We start from the raw sequence: 13,631 nt of genomic DNA on the forward strand, positions 1-13,631 counted from the left end.
AAAGAGATAATTGATTTAAATTAGTGGTTGCATGTAGTTGTTCTTGTGTTTCAGAAGTTATTTATAACGTGGTTAAGTTGCTAAGTTGCTTGATGAAGATGAGTTGAGTAGTTGTTGACTTACGTTGTTTATATGTTATGTATTTGGTTAAACTAAGTGGTTTTTATGTTGTTTATTGTTGAATTATTAATAAGTTGAGATGTATAAGTTGAAGTAGTTCATTGTTGTAAAGTTGATATTGTGTTGACTGTAGTTGTTTAATTAAGTAGTATAAAATTGTCTATCATTGTAAGATGCCTAATGTTGTAAAGTTGAAAGTTGTTTATCGTTGTAAGATGCCTAATGTTGTAATGTTGTAAATTGTCTATCGTTGTAAGATGCCTAATGTTGTAATGTTGTAAATTGCCTATTATTGTAAGATGTCTATAGTTGTATTGTTGTAAGTTTCCTATTGTTGTAAGATGTCTATTGTTGTATTGTTGTAAGTTGCTTATTGTTGTAAAGATGCCTATTGTTGTAAAGTTGTTATGATGCCTATAGTTGTAAAGTTGTTTATTGCTGTAAAGTTGTAAAGCTGCCTATTGTGGTAAAGTTAAAAAGTTGGGGACATATGGTGAAGATATATGTCCTATGTTGAGATACATAGTACTAAGGAGATAAGTTGAAAGTTGTTTTAAAGTTGAATCCCTTAGTACTGTGTGGGCGACATGGAAGTAGTCGATCCATGTCATGGTTGAATGACCAATTTGAGTAAGGTATCTAGTTAGAGATGTAGTCTTTGACTAGGTACTAGAGGGTGCGTGGTACTTGGAGGATAGTGGGTGTATGTGGATTGGTGATGCTAGCCAAGGCCATGGTAGGCTCATACCCAAACCCTTCTGTCCTGACAGTAGTACTGGACCTCCGAGTCTAAGGGTACACCTGAGCAATTACCTATTGTTGTCTATACCTGATTCTCTTCGGAGTTCCTAACGATGTCTTATACCTAACCTGGTTGAGATAGGTCAAATGCTGGATTTGGTAAGGTTTATGCCACCTAGACTGCTCAACCTTAGTTGTTGGAGATCTCCTAGTTGTATATGTGTGACGACGCATTACTTGATGTTGCATGGGTTGTTGTATTCAAGTTGTATATAATGTTGTATGAATGAGTTGATAGTTGAGCTATTGTGATAAATACTATGTGATTGTGTTGTGATGAGGTGTTGATCACTAGGACTAGAGGAGAAGTTTCCGAAGTTGCTCATCCCATTGTGCGGATTGAGATAGTTGTGGTGCTCTGAGAGCCCAATTTGTTTAAAAACCCTCATTGGAAAGTTATTCCTTGGAGTGGATGATGTTTTGTTCTCCTCTAGGACTTGGTCGGTCCCGTGTGTGGGTAAGGTCGAGGCACACGTGTATGAAGCGACCACGGTATAGGGGTCAGGCCGAGCTATACCGATTACAAGCGGCCAATTTGAATAAAGTGCGATGTGTTGAAAATGTTGTTGCTAGTAGATGATATTGTATATCTATTGTTGTAGATGTTGTGTTGCTTTAAGTTGCAAGTTGAAAGTAGAATTCTATTGTTGTTTATTATATGTTGATGCTATTTTTTTTATGTTTATTGTTGTGAGCTTACCCTAGCGTGTTTTCCCTATGTGGTTGGGACTGCGATGAACATACCTTGGTATGCGAGCAGATCAGGATAGGTGCTCTACTGGACTGGGTGAGCTTCGAGACTCAGGAGGAGGGCTAACGTTGTAATTAGTTGATTGGTAGCTTTTGATTACCTAATTGTTGTATAGGGTATTATTTCCCAACTTTCAGTTATATATATTATGAGACTTTTTAGTTGTGTATTCTCATTATATATATAATTGTTTAGTAGTGAGATTTTATTTTTATACTTGTATTTAGACGCTATAGACAGTGTGAGACCTGGCAGGTCGTTACAATACTAGTATAACTTTTACTAAGTATTATACCGCTCAATAACGTTATATTAATTGTGAATTTTGTAAATCTAACCGTTAGATTGAAAATTCATATATCTTAGATCATATATACAAAATTTTATATTAATCCAAGATGATTTGATACTTCATTTTTATAAAACAAAATTGACGTAATATATTCATTACAAAATACACTAAAATATGAACACTTTGATTACTTTCAAGTTGTTGTTCAATTTTAACAAAAATTGATATACACATATAAAGTGATATGAACTTTCAATCTAACGGTTGGATTTACAAAATTCACATTTAATATAAAATTATTGAGTGGTATAATACTTAGAAAAAATTACACCGGTGTAATTATAATCCCTCTTGAAATATTGTGTGGTTAAATTAATTTTAACCATATACATACAGTCCGTACATTTCATATTGAAGCATGAAAATGATAGATGAAATTCTGATAATAAACTATAAAGACGCTCATTGAAAACGGGAGGCACATAAATGAATGTAGTTGGGTTGAACCCCACGAGCATATAAATCAAATAACGATGAAGGGGTAAAATAAAATTAACATGTAAATTGGTGAAAAGGAAAGTGTGATATAATAGTGAAGTTATTATACCTTTCTTTTTTTTCGATATTTTTTTAACTTCCATATATGGGAAGACAAATAATGAAGGTAGAGGAGAAAATTTTAGAAATTGATTTGATTGCGCTCTTTCAGAAACTCAATTCAATTACAGTAAAAAGGATATTCTCCGCTTTTTAAACGGTTAAAAAAAATAAAATAATAATAAAATCTGGAGTGATATTCTCGAATATTTAGCATGACTAAAAGGGATATTTTGTTAATATTGATGTAGATAATGTTGTTTAAATTAGAAACATAGTATTAAAAAAAATTAGTGTATACTATATGTCTTACTTGTTAATATAGACGTATAAAATAATAAAAATGGAAAAGTGTTTGAAAATAAATTTTATTGATTAAATAAAGATTCACAAATCTTCTTAAATAGAAGTATCATATAGTAACATGTCACCAAAAAGAATTAAAACAAATGTTCAATATATATAACAATTAATTACAAAGTGAAATATAACAAAGTCCTAACCATAAAGAAACCAACAAAATAAAAATCATAATTAAACATCGATGTCACATCCTATTAGAACATAACACCTAATATAAGAAATAAGTCTCATCTCAAACCTCATCTTTTACATAATGATCCTCACCTACACATATGCACAAAAACACCAATAAAAGAAAATGGGAGTGAGAAACATCTCATTTTAAATCATATAATATAGAATATAGTTAAATAGTCAAACACACAACATCAAAATAAAGTAACAACAAGATATAGCAATAACAGGATATAATAATAACAAGATAGCATAACATATTCAGTCACGGAGTGATAATATAGTTTATTACACAATTGCATATTAACACACATAATGCAATAGACACAAACTTCAATATACATATGTATATGGCATCAGTAAAATTACATCGTGATGCATTGCCCAATGTTATTGATATCTCATTAATATCCTAAGCGTCGTTATTGCCAAAACATCTCAAGTTGTTAACAATCATCACTTATTCACAATTGTTCTCTTCTATAACTTTTTTCCCCTAAAGATTGATATAAGTTTCTCAACCCATTCATAAGATCATGAACTTAAAGGGTAAAATCATTCACCATCATCACTCACAATTGTATTTTAATAACTTAATTTTCTAAGTTATCGTGTGGTCCAAACACAATATTTAAAGTAATATGCATGCTATCAAGTTGATCTTAAATTTTTTAGAAAAATAAGATGATTATTTATAACTTCTATGTTGATCTCAAGTGTTAATTCAACCATCTACCATTTTTAAAAATTACCACAAAATTATAGTGTTTCAACCTAAATATGAAAGTTTGACATTCATCCACTAATTTGATCACAATTTGAATTCTAGACCTCCTTTTAAAGTGATTCTAATGACATTATAAAGCTAACATATAGGGCTATAGTTCCTATAAAAATCACAAAGTCAAATTCTAACAATTGATGCAACATTTTTCATGCTTGGCGAGAGGACAAAACTCCCTCTACAACACCTATACTTGGGGTGGCTGAGGTCACATCGAGCACGAAACTATGTATGAATAGTGTCAAATGGCACCCAACACAACCCAATTGACTATTGATGCGATACATGTTCATGAGAAACTTGTACAATGTACAAAAATCGCATATTACAAAACCAAAATCTTAAAACTCCAAACTAATCGATAAAAATTATGATTAAAAGTTAATACTACTTTATTGTACTATCAATTACTAAAATCCGACATCAATTTCACATTTCCACGTGATTATCTCAATTATCTCTTATTAACCCAATACATTCATTCCTTGGGATTCTCACAAGAAATTGAGGAGAAATTCAAGATCCACAAAATTAGTAATTACATACAACTAAATTACATAACAATCAACAACATTAATTAGAATACTAGACATAAAGCATAGAATTACAAGTTATATTCAAAAATTGGGATTGTTCCCTCATACAACAGATACAAATAGAGAAAGAGATTGTAGACCGGTTTTATTACCCAACATATTTCTCACCTTCAGTGAGACTACTCGTTCTCCCTTTGCCTAGGGTTAGTCTTGACATTTTATGTGCTTAGGCGAAATGATAAATATGAACCTTTGTATATTTTTTGATATCTATGTTATTGGTATGATATTCATTAGTTTCTCTAATGACTAATATATATTGCAAAACCTAATTGGTTACCTGATGCTTTATTTAGGAGGACAGGTTCAGAATTACTCAAACTACGACTTGTTGGTTTGAATCCTTGTATGTAAGCGTTTATAATAATTTTAAAAATTTTAGGGTGTTAGAACTATAATATTAAAATTTCACTGCATATTAAATTTAAGATCTCACTATTGAATCTCATCATAATGTTGATCAGACTCAAGGACGGATCCAGGTTGAGAGTAGTGGGGGCACTTGCCTCCACTAATATTTCACACATACATATTTTTTATTTTAAAAAATAATATTTTAAAAAATAATAATATTTTAATAAAATAAATATATACTTAAATTATTATATGAATAAAAAATAGATTTGTAGAAGAGATTTATTTATTTGATGTCTGTCAAATTTTTGAAAGAAATTAATTCTCTTATGTGATAAAAAATACTCCTTAATAATGAATCAATTTTCTTAAAGGATTTAATTATAATATATATATATATATATATATATATATATTAATACTCACATATATAATGTAATATATTAAAAAAATCAATTTTTAATAAAATAAAATTTACAGTTTGCATGTTTACTTTTTGTGTTTTCTATTTATTGTATATATTGATTAAAAAAATCAAAATAAAAAAATTGAAAGATTTATGTTCCATTTAGAATTGTTATTATAAAATATAAAATAAATTATCATCTAAAAATACGTATTAGATATTAAAAACATGTTATATTATAAATAAATTAAACTTGATTTTTATAAAATTTAACATATTTATTTTATATTTTTAATAGTGTTGAATTATTATAAAGTAAGTCTTTAGAGTTGTAGTTCTAACAAAAAATTTAAAAAATGTCTATGATAGATAAATAAGTCATATTTAGGATATATATATATTTTTAAAAAGTTAGGTTCAAACCTATTAAGTTATAATAAAATTTAGTCTAACCTATAATTTATTTTCATATTTATTTGCAATCGTAAATATAAAAAATTGTAAAAAATAACTATGATAATATATTTATGCTTTTAAAAGTTATATATGTAAAAATTTTAATATTACAAATATATAAATAAGTATTGCCCCCACTATCTAAAATTTCTGGATCCGTCACTGATCAGACTCTTTTCTTATGAAAATGAAACTCATCATAATATTGATGAGACTCTTTTCTTACGAAAAATGATATATATCTTTCTCATGTTAGTGCATGAATTATGAATTTTTATATCAAATTAAAACAATAGTTTATTTTAAATTTATAATTTAAATAAAAAGTTTTTTTTATATTTTTATTTATTAATATTTAAGTTTCTTCAATCAATATTAAATATTATATCAAATAGGGTTAAATGTCTTTCTTGAGGCTAAATATCTTCATCGAACAGGACTAGACGTCACGTAGAATACTCCTATCAAATGTCCACAAGGTTAAATACTCATAGTAAGTTAGTAACACCTGTTTCCAAGGACGAATATTTTACACGATAAACTACAATACATTCTTATCTCTTGTTTATGTTAAAATAATAGTTAGTTTAGAGTTAAAATTTTAGGGTTTAGCATATGTCAAGTCCATAAGTACAAATTAATCTGAATTGTTAATTTTAAAATACAGCGTAAATTATGTCACGAAAAAAAATGATATTTTATTTATCAAAAATACATTCGGCTAATGGTAAATGAGAACAAAAAGTAACCGTTTATATAATTCATTATCATCATTAACAATAAATAAACGCCTTAATTATGTTTTTAAATGAAGAGTAATATATTTATTGTATATAAAAGAGGGGGCCTTATCATAATGTAAATACAACAATAACTATTTATTTGAGTTGGGCATGAGAGTATCAATGCTTGCAATTGCATGTACCCCATTCCGCTCGGAAAGACATCGGAGCTTGGCAAGGAAGAGGGTAATTGATTTTTGGCAAATACTAATATAACATAAATTTAAAATAATTTGCTTTAAATAATAACTTTATGGATAAAATTAAAAATAAATTATTATATATGAGTATATTTTATTACATAATTATATATTTATTTATTTAATTACGTGTTAAAATTTATAGACATAATTTAAAATAGAAATTATAAATAAATGAAATATATATATATATATCACAATTTATTTATATCGTTATTAATATATTAAAAACATTTGAAATTGAAGTAAATATCTATAAAATGATTTTTTTTAATTTTTATTATTCAAAATATATCTTAAAGTAACCAAATTAAAGAATAAAACAGATTTATGTATATACATAATAATTTATTTCTTAAAGTATAACTTAAATTATTAATTAAGTAAAATATTATTATGAATCATTTTGGATTTGAAATATGTATAACCTTTCAAAATATTAGAATATTTAATGCTGTTGTAATATTTGCTGCTAATACAGTCTAACTTAATAAATTTAAAATATTTTTTAATACATGTGAAAGTAAGTATTAAATAATAGTTAATGTTATTACTATAGAATTTATATATTTAAAATTTTCTACCATCTTTATTTTCACATATATATTATTAACATTCATATATGTTTATAAGTATCAAATTCTTTAGTACTACATTGTGGTTGAGCAAATGTGTGTGAACTGTCATAAATTTATTTTATTGATATCCATTTCGATTCATATAAGTCAATAAAAAATTCTAGAATACTACAATAATTTTCTTTTATTTAACAATATAATTTATATATGAATTTTTAGTGAAATTCATTTATTTAATAAATTTATATTTTTATAAGTAAACTTAATAAAATATTAAATTTAATAAATGCAATATTTACTACTACTCAAATAATAAAAAAAACTTATTTATATATTTATAAGCATATTACATTAATAATATTAAATTTTACATTTAATATCAATGTAATAAATATCATTAAAGAAAGCAATTTAATGCTTTGTTAAATATAATTAGGTCTATTAAGTTTGATTATCACAAAATTTATGTTTCGCTCAGCTAATTCAGGTCAAGAATAATACTTGTTGTAATGTCTATTGTTAATGAAGTCTAATATAATAATAAAAAATAATCAAAATATAATAATATAAATATTATGTTTTACTTTACGGCATAGATAACATGAACTATTCTTAAAACCAAATTTAGAGTAACAAATTTAAAAAATAAAGTTGAACATAAGTATCAATATAATATAATATCTTCTAATATTTGTAATGACCCGGCTGGTTACTACACACTGCACAGCACACTAGAAACACCACACAGAAAGGAACAGGTGTATACATATAGGGTCTAGAATATATACATATACATGATCCCAATCTGGATAGAGTTAAAGTGTACAGAATACATCAAAAGCTACTACACTAAGTAGCTAAACATCAAAAGATCCTAGGAGATCCACTCCATCTGCCAGCTGCAGACTCACCATCAGCCACCTACCTATCCCTGCTCTGCTCCCATACGTAGTATGATCATCGCAGTCCAAACATCATGGAGACAACAAAGGGTAAGCTAGTGTAAAGAAATCAACATACATATATAAATATGTGAATAGAAAACATATACAGCTATCAGCATATCCACACGACTTATAATACACCACAGCAATTCAGCAATATCAGCACCGCTTACCGGCTATAACAGCACCACAATAGTGGCTATAACAGCACCGACATAGCGGCTATAACAACACCACAATAGTGGCTAATAGCAGCACCGACATAGCGGCTATAACAACACCACAATAGTGGCTATAACAGCACCGACATAGCGGCTATAACAGCACCACAATAGTGGCTATAACAGCACCGACATAGCGGCTAGAACAGCACCACAATAGTGGTCATACACAGCATACAACTCAGCTAACACAACACAACCAAACAGCTCACAGCACAACACAACAAATCAGCATACAGCACGGCTAAGTAGTATTCAACACAGCTTACCACTCACAACTCAACTCATCATTCTAGAGCACAACAATAATATAATTTTAGCATTTAAAAATCATCAATAACAGCCTAGCTCAACACAACAATATCAGCATCCAGCACAGCTAAACAACTTACAGCACAGCAATATCAGCATACAGCAATTAGCAACTTACGGCTCAGCTAAACTACTTACAGCACAGCCTAAACATCCTTAATCAGCAATAACATCTAACAGCACGACATATTCGTCAGTTTCAGCATAACAGCATAATTCAGCGTTATCAACTAGTTAGCACAGCAATATTTAACAACTACAGCTCAGCTCAGCATAAAACAACCTCTCTCAGCAATTTCAGCAAAGTTTAACAGCTAATAGCACATCAAGTCAACATCCTCCTATGCGCCCGGCGCACCCATGGTCGCGCCCAACGCGGCTCAACCAGAGAGCACCAGGGGCCAACGCGCCCGGTGCAAGAGTTCCCGCGCCTGGCGTGCCTCAGCCAGAGAGCCCAAGGCTCTCACGCGCCTGGCGCAATTCAGATTACACCCAGCGCATACCAGGCTGAGACTCCAAGGAGTCTCACGCGCTCGGCGTGGCCTAACCCGCGCCCAGCGTGGGGAAGGCAAAGACCTACCAAGGTCTCGCACCTGGCGCAAGTCGCATTGCGCCCAGCGCCCTCTTGGCAGAGACTCCAAAGGAGCCTCCGCGCCCAGCAAGTCCAAACGCGCGCCCAGCGCGGCACCAGAACACCCAAAACAGATCACCATTGATATCGCGCCCGGCGCAGCTCAAGTCACGTCCGGCGGGGGCCAACTAGAGACTCTCATTCTCAAGCTCGCCCGGCGCACACACCTTTGCGCCCGGCGGGCTTGCCTAAATAGAGCCTCCTGGTGGTCACGCTGCCCGGCGCGAATAACAACGCCCAGCGCGAAGCTCAGCAGCAACACTCTATTTTCGAAAAACTTCACCAAATCCTGCAAAAATAGCCAGAAAACCAGCATGCAACCTAGCCAAGAGTTCCCATTTTCATCAACCATCCCAAAAATCCCAGCTTTACCCACATGCAGCCTCAATCAATAAAATCTCAAGATTTTCATCAAAACATCGGAAACCCCGAAAACCCGTTTTCATCAAAACAACTCAATATTATACAAGACGACTTAAATATCATGATTCAGCATGAACATGCCACAACACAACTCATCATTAATCAGCTCAACAACGAAATTCGGTATTAGCATCATACAGTACGGCTCAGCGTTACATCATTAACAACATAAACAACATACTTCAAAACTCGACTTTTCATCATACAACATTAATAATATTAATCAGCATAATCAACCACTTTACAACATAAACATGTCCACACCTATAGCAACTTATCAACTTAACTTCAACTAGCTTCCCTTACTTGAAGATTGGATCAGGATAGCCAAGAAGCGGAATCCCCTTTCCGAAGTTTAGCCCGGAACTTCAATCCCTCAAAAGTCAGCTTTCCAGTCCAGAGCCCTTCTCTCTAGAACTTCTCTCTAAAAAAAAAACCTTCTTCCCTCAACTACCCACAGCCCCTATTTATAGACATTCCGGAGTGTCCAGAACGGCCTGTACCGAAACCGGAACGGTCCGTTCTGCACCTCCTCAACACGTACAAAAGTTACATGCAGAACGGCCCGTTCTGAAATCATAACGGCCCGTTCTGGAACTCATCCAGAACGGCCCGTTCTTCAACCAGAACGGCTTGTTCTCCCTTCCAGAACGGTCTGTTCTCCCTCTGGAACGGCCCGTTCTCCAACCAGAACGACCCGTTCTCCCTCCAGAACGGTCCGTTCTCAGCTACGATTTACTGGTCATTTTAATAGCTTGGAACGGCCCGTTCCAGATTGAGAACGGCCCGTTCTGGGCTACTAAAACACCAACTTGCTACGTTACAATATTTAATGCTATAATTATAATATTTATATATTTAACTTTTTCTATCATGTTTAAAATATACATTAATAGTAGTATTAATATAAGTATCAAATTTTGTAATAATAACTTTTAATTATTATTATTATAATATATTACAATGAAACTGAAAAGTTGTATGTTTAATAATTTGAATAATTTTATATTCTAATTATTAAACTTAATAAATATAATAATCTTAAAATTATTTTTAAAAAAAGGTATTTTTTTTGGTGTGAATATGGTTCCTCAGGTGTTTTTAAATTGTTAATCAAAGATTAATTTAATCAAATATTATTTTAATATGGATGAAATTCAAAATTTAAAATATCAAGGGGACCACTCAATTTGGGTATTTTAAAACAAATTTTACAATTAATAAACTAAGAGTGAGATCTTAAAAACGATATTTAATTAATATAGTATATCAAGATTTAAAATATAAAATAAAATTAAATTAGAAACCATATTAAATAGTGGCCATAAAAGAAACTACGTAACTGAATTAGTAAAAGAATATTTCATCCATAAAATATTGTAGTTGTATTATTGAACTGTGGTTGGGCCAGGCGATATTCTCAACGAAAACATGCATTGACCAGAGTTTGAAAGAATGAGCTAAAAAGAGTTGCTTTAGGCTACGTCTCGGTTTTCAGCAATTTGGAATTTTTCGTGGCCAGTACAAGCGTACAACCCAACCCAAAAGGAAGATTCGAACCAAAACATGACAAAACTTAAAAAAGGTACTTTCAGTCATACGAATTATGAAAATTGCATGGCTATAGCTAGCGTAATTTTGGTCCATTTGAATGGAAAAGATTCATCAATATCTTTTTAGCCGTAGACATCTTGACTAGAGAGAAATATTAATAGAGAAAAAAAATCATATGATAAAAAAGATATAAAAAAAATTAAGGAGTTATTCTTACTATGTTTGGAGGTGGGAAAAAATTAATGAGAATATGAAGAAATAGGTAAGAAATTATTTAATAAAAAATAAGTTAGACCTAGAGTGAAATTATAGTTGTTTAGTAAAGTTGAACAGGATGAAATAGTATTTTATATAGTTAAAATTATATGTAAAAATAAGTAAGGACCTATGTATAACTAAGTGTATATGCAAGAATAGTTACGGATTTTAGTCTTTAATCTTATACCTTACATGATTGGCTATTTTTAAATCAGTATAACTCGACCTAACCCTCATACAGTATCAAATAAGGATTTAGAGAAAACTTAATTAACACTCCACTTCAAGATATAATTATATTTAAGAAGGGGTTTTTCAACAAATGAGTTTTCTTAGAGCACCACAACACATTCACAAATGAGATATTTCAACTTCTAAAAATAACACATTTCCTTTAGTTTTAAGTCTTTAACACAACACAACTACATGCATTAAGCATTCACCACACAACTTCATATAACAATATGTCATTTGCATAACTTAGCACAACACTACTCATGTATCTTATCGACATATTTCAAGACTACAATATGCCCCAAGCATAACACCATCATACTACACATCCACATAAATCTCATACATTCACAACACAACAATAAAACAACATGTTATAATTAACATTCATTTAGCATACCAACGTTTTGTGTGATCAGCTCGCACATTAATTTCCACGTCTAGCACCACTTACCCAATGTCTAGTATAATTGATATATAGAATCTCTAGCTCATTCACGTATGAAACTACCAAACATGTGCCCGATATCATCCAGGAAGAGAGCCTTTAGTTGACCCACCCACGGTGCTATACAAATTATGTTCGATGTCGTCAAGGCAAAGAACCATTAAGTTACTCATGTTTGGCACCACTCATCTTGCGTTCAACATCATTAAGTCAAAGAGAATTTTATGGAGGTAATTACTTTCACATTTTTTTTACTTGATCATGTTTAATAATTTTTCCATTAAAATATAAGTGTAGCCCTATAACATAATTTTTTAAGAGTTAATCATCCATACATTGTCAATATAAAGTTTTTTACACTGACAACCAGTCATATTTTTTAAATTATTTTATTATATTTTTATTTCATTAAATAAACAACTGACATGACACTATTAAAAGATATGATTGGTTGTCAGTGTAAAAAAACTTTATATTGACAGTGTATAGGTGATTAACTCATTTTTTTAAATAAAAGAAAATTATAAAAAGTTTGTATTAATTTCTAGCACTTTATCATAGTAAATTTTTCTCATTTTCTTTACTAAATACATAAATTAAGACTAAGTCGGTGATACAATACAATTAAAAAAGCACATTCCTTAAAAAATTGTATATTTTATAATATTTTCTATAAAAATTAATATTAAAGACTTGTTTTACCTCACTAAAGAAAATTTCTTGGTTGTTTATACTTTTGAGTATCTTTATATCATAACTCATTTGAATAAGGTGAAGTTATTTTTAAATAATTAAACACAATTACTTCAATATTATGAATTTTACATTTTTTAAATAAAAGCTAACTTAGAGATTTTATTAGGTCTTTTTTTCAATATTTTTTTCACAAAATATCTTTATTCATGAATATTTTTTCTCTATTTAGTATATGTTATAGGTAGAACACATAAATGTTTTAGGTTCTTTAGAGGTCTAACTCTACTTTATATATAGAAAACATTTTGATAACTTTTTGTCTCTTCACATGTAAGATGGAAATAACTTAAGTTAAGATAGACTTTGTTGAGTATGAGCTCGATCCACAACAAAATTGTCAACTGTAATCTATTATAGATGTTTTTTTTAGAATGATTTGATCTACTTAAAAGTCTAGTTTCACTTGAAAATTTATTTATGTGATCAACTTGTTTTTATATAAAACTTATAAATAGGACAATAAGTCTAATTAAGTAGGCTCATAACACCTAATTGGTATATTTTAAATAAATGTTAATTATAAATTAATAAAATAATATTATAGAACAACATATAAGTTATCAAGTTTGCATATCTACCATTTGAATCTCCAACAA

This window comes from Cajanus cajan, chromosome 4 (genome assembly GCF_000230855.2).
Source record: "Cajanus cajan strain Asha chromosome 4, NIPB_CcT2T_4, whole genome shotgun sequence".
Classification (NCBI taxonomy): domain Eukaryota; kingdom Viridiplantae; phylum Streptophyta; class Magnoliopsida; order Fabales; family Fabaceae; genus Cajanus; species Cajanus cajan.